The sequence below is a fragment of the Salvelinus fontinalis genome, chromosome 3 (genome assembly GCF_029448725.1).
Source record: "Salvelinus fontinalis isolate EN_2023a chromosome 3, ASM2944872v1, whole genome shotgun sequence".
Taxonomy (NCBI): domain Eukaryota; kingdom Metazoa; phylum Chordata; class Actinopteri; order Salmoniformes; family Salmonidae; genus Salvelinus; species Salvelinus fontinalis.
The window spans coordinates 22,101,484-22,106,164 of NC_074667.1; the positions used below are offsets into that span (position 1 = coordinate 22,101,484).

The 4,681-nt window shown below is 48.3% G+C and overlaps 1 pseudogene; it reads right to left on the reverse strand.

Annotated features, from left to right (window-relative positions):
- Positions 1 to 2,486, reverse strand: LOC129835221 (LHFPL tetraspan subfamily member 4 protein-like; annotated as a pseudogene).
- Positions 2,487 to 4,681: the final 2,195 nt, after the last annotated feature.

Sequence of the window (4,681 nt, forward strand, 5' to 3'; positions counted from 1 at the left end):
TTACACCGAGCGCACCGGGCTGTGAATGCACACTGGAGACACAATGCGTATCACCGCATAACATGGTGCCTGAACGGTCACACGCTCCTTAAAGCGAGTGCGGGGAGCTGGTTCTGGTCTGAATCCTGGCTCCACCAACCACCCCGTGTGCCCCCCAATTTTTTTGAGGGGGGCTGCCTCTCGTGCTTGCGTCTTGGTTGCGAACCCCGGTGTCATCATTGTTCCTCCCTTGCTGCCTCCATCTGCACCCATGGAAGGCGATCCTTTCCAGCCAGGATCTCCTCCCATGTCCAGGATCCCTTACCGTCCAGGATCTCCTCCCATGTCCAGGATGTCTGCTCCTCCTGGCCATGCTGCTTGGTCCGTTTGTGGTAGGATCTTCTGTCACGATCGTTGGTTGAATTAATGGACCAAGGCGCAGCATGCATAGAGTTCCACATCTTTAATAATGAAACTCACAAAAACAATAAAGGATAAACGATACGTGAAGCTGATGTAGTGCTCGCAGGCAACAATACATAGACAAGATCCCACAAAAACCCAGTGGGAAAAGGCTGCCTAAATATGATCCCCAATCAGAGACAACGATAGACAACTGCCTCTGATTGGGAACCATACCAGGCCAACATAGAAATGAAAAAAATAGACTACCCACCCTAATCACACCCTGACCTAACCAAACTAGAGAATAAAAAAGGATCTCTAAGGTCAGGGCGTGACAATTAAGAACATTTCTCAATCTCAAAAGTTCTACAATACAATAACCTTTTGAAGAACCATACAGGGTTATTTTTCCTGGTCAGTCATATTATATTGTTAAAATTCCATAAACTGTGTTAATTGAGGAGTTTAATCAGGTGTGCTTGCCCTGGAATGGCTTGGGGTCCGTAAGGAGAGAATTGAGAACCACTGATTTAGACAACAGTTCTCAACTAACACAATGCCATGCAAGCATAGCCGCAGGAAGTAGGGGTGCAACAGAATGAATGAAGTGCCCCATCCGTGGTTGTTGCTACCCAAATGCCAATATCTTACCACATAGCAGCGGCATCCAAGCGCAGGTCTTGTAGACAGTGGCGGTGTTGCAGAAGAAGAAGAGGATGAAGCAGGCGATGCATCCCAAGATCAGCACAACACAAAGAAGATTGCCGCTTTAAATGCGCTCGAAGGGATGCTGCTGAATTCGCCGAAGGTTCCTTGGCAGGTGAGCTCCCGGTTGGAGTTCCCAGTGCCCACGCAGTAGTGGAGCAAGCCGAAGTAGCCGGCGTATGGGGTGTTCACGCTGTCCCCAATCCAGTAGGGCTGAATGAACACCACCACGTTAACAATAGCCAAACATATGGTGAAAATAGCCCACAGAACCCCAATGGCCCGCGAATTCCACATGTAGTTGTCATGGTAAATCTTGGAGGCTTCTTGCAAAGGCAGAATTTTCCCCACCCCTGGTTCTCAATTGACACAATGCCATACAAGCATAGCCGCAGGAAGTAGGGGTGCTGGGGGTGCTGCATTACCCCTTGGTGGTGAGATAGTAAAATTGCAGAAGAGGTGTAAGAGATTGTGTTGCAATAAAAAACGATTAATCTATTTTTCCGTTTCATTGTTGATATAAATGATAATGGGATATTTATATATGGGCCCCATTCTGCACGGCAAGCTCTCAGATCTGTTTTGTAAGCGGTGCACTCATGATATGCTCTTATATATTCAGTTGTGGGGGGTTGGAGTTGGACACACTCTGCTGTATGCTAGACAGTTTAGTTTGAGTTGAGTCAGGTCTCTTTCCCTTTCTTTCCATCTCCCCTTTCTCTCTCCCGCTTCTCTTCTCTCCCCCTTGTGTTGGATTTCAAGTGATCTGGAGCGCTGCCCGCAATAGTCTTCCACTTATGTTTTCTATTCGTTTACTAATCTAAATTTGTCGAAAAAGGAATGGGAACCATATCAAGTAAGGAACAAGGCATTCTCTCGCCTTTGGGGTCGCAGGCCTGCTCCTGCCCATGTCAAACACGTAGGCGTACTAGCCCACCAGTCCAGCAAGCAGCCCAGAGTTGGGTGCTGCCCAGCGAGTGACTCTTTCCACCTGCCGGTGCCGGATTGGGTTGAGCACTTTTCTCCACAATGGATCGCATAGCTGTCCATTTGAGCTGTTTTAATAGGCACCCCTCTTGTTCTCTCTTTTTCACATACACACATGTTGTAGTTATGCAGTAGAAAGCAATGTGCGCTTTATTCACATCGGTCTATTTTGTTTTGCAAACAGTCATGAGTTAAATTAACAAAGGCTGCAGTGACTATCGTTGCCCAATCTTGTCCTATGCTTAGGCTACTCATCACATTAGGAAATGCATTTTATTGTTAGCCTGCAAATGCCTGTGTCAGCACCCCTCATTCAAAACATCTTCTCGTAGCTATGCATACAAGACACCGTCACTGGCTATCAGGGGCGCAACTTTCACTGGGGACGGGGGGACATGACCCCCCGACATTCCCAAATTGTATTTTTGTTTTCACACTGCACTTTGATACAAAAAGCGTCAAAGGTGTGCTGTAGGACCATGCGCACGCCTCACAGCCGTCAGGTAGGCTGTTTGGTGGTTTTCAGCAGGTTGGATAGATGGATAGAGTTGGATAGGACCCCCGCGGACACCACAGAGTGTGTGCTTTTTCTCCAAGTTGTAAAAGCAAGCAGAGCAGAAACTGGATACTATTTATTTGACTGATGTAGCTGGCAAGGTAACTACTGTTTGACTTGACAGAATTTTATTTATTTATTAAGAGCTGAGATAGTAGTGTAACTGTCACGACTTCCGCCGAAGTTGGCTCCCCTGCCTGTTCGGGCGGTGCTCGGCGGTCGTCGTCACCGTCCTACTATCCGCCACCGATTCCTTTTTCGTTTGTCTGTTTGTGTTTTCTGATTATTTGCACCTGTGGTTTTTTTGTTACGTAATGAGCTTCCCTATATTTAGGAGTTTGACCCGCCCTTGTTTTGTGCGGGATTGTTTTTTGTTACGTGCGTTGTATGTTGGGTTGTTGCAAGTGTTTTTCTGCGCCCTGTATGTTCGGGCTTCATATTTTTGTTAAGCAGTAAAAGGAATACTTTTTCCCAAGCGGCTCTCTCTCTGCGTCTGATTCTTTTCACACCCTTTTACGATCGTGACAGAATCCCGCACCTGAAGATATGGAATCAGCAGGAGCAGCCGCGTCTCCTCTCCCATCAATGGAGGAAAGAGTCCTCCATCACACCAGTGTTCTCCACAGAATTGGGTCAACGATGGACCAAATGATAGAGAGGATGGATCGATGGGAGAGGAGTGGCCTTCCTACCTCATCTCCAGCACCCCCTCCTCCAACACCTCCTGTTCCTGTTACCACATCCGGCTCCGGGGCTCTTCGGCTGGCGCTTCCACGGGAGTATGATGGAACGGCTGGAACGGGTGTCAGGGTTTCCTTCTCCAGCTGGAGCTTTACCTGGCGACCGTTCGTCCTACTCCCTCCGGAGAGGGGAGCGTGAGCGCCCTCGTCTCCTGTTTGACTGGACGAGCTCTCGAGTGGGCCAACGCAGTGTGGAATGGCCCAGACTCGGCGAGGGATCATTACCCTGAGTTCACCCGCCGATTCCGAGCTGTTTTTGACCACCCACCAGAGGGTCGTGCGGCGGGTGAACGGCTGTTCCACCTGCGTCAGGAGACGAGGAGCGTACAGGACTTCGCCCTGGAGTTCAGGACCTTGGCCGCAGGAGCAGGGTGGAACGACAGGGCCTTAATAGACCATTAATAGACATGAAGGTCAGTCAATCGGAACATTTCAAGAACTTTGAAAGTTTCTTCAAGTGCAGTCGCAAAAACCATCAAGCGTTATAATGAAACTGGCTCACATGAAGACCACCACAGGAAAGGAAGACCCAGAGTTACCTTTGTTGCAGAGGATAAGTTCATTAGAGTTTCCAGGCTCAGAAATTGCAACCCAAATATGTTTTTCACGGAGTTCAAGTAACAGACACATCTCAACATCAACTGTTCAGAGGAGACTGCATGAATAAGGCCTTCTTGGTCGAATTGCAGCAAATAAACCACTATTAAAGGACACCAATAAGAACAAGAGACTTGATTGGGCCAAGAAACACGAGCAATGTACATTAGACCGGTGTCCAAATGTGAGATTTTTGGTTCGAACCGCTGTGTCTTTGTGAAACGCAGAGTAGGTGAACGGATGATCTCTGCATGTGTGGATCCCACCGTGAAGCATGGAGGAGGAGGTGTGATAATGTGGGGGTGCTTTGCTGGGGACACTGTTTGTGATTTATTTAGAAGTCAAGGCAAACTGAAGCAGCATGGCTACCACAGCATTCTGCAGCGATATGCCATCCCATCTGGTTGCGCTTAGTGGGACTATCATTTGTTTTTCAACAGGACAATGACCCAACACACCTCCATGGTGTGTAAAGGCTATTAGACCAAGAAGGAGAGTGATGGAGTACTGCATCAGATGACCTGGCCTCCACAATCACCCGACCTCTACCCAATTGAGATGGTTTGGGATGGGTTGGACCGCAGAGTGAAGGAAAAGCAGCCAACAAGTGCTCAGCACATGTGGGAACTCATTCAAGACTGCTGGAAAAGCATTCCAGGTGAAGCTGGTTGAGAGAATGCCAAGAGTGTGCAAAGCAGTGATCAAGGCAAAG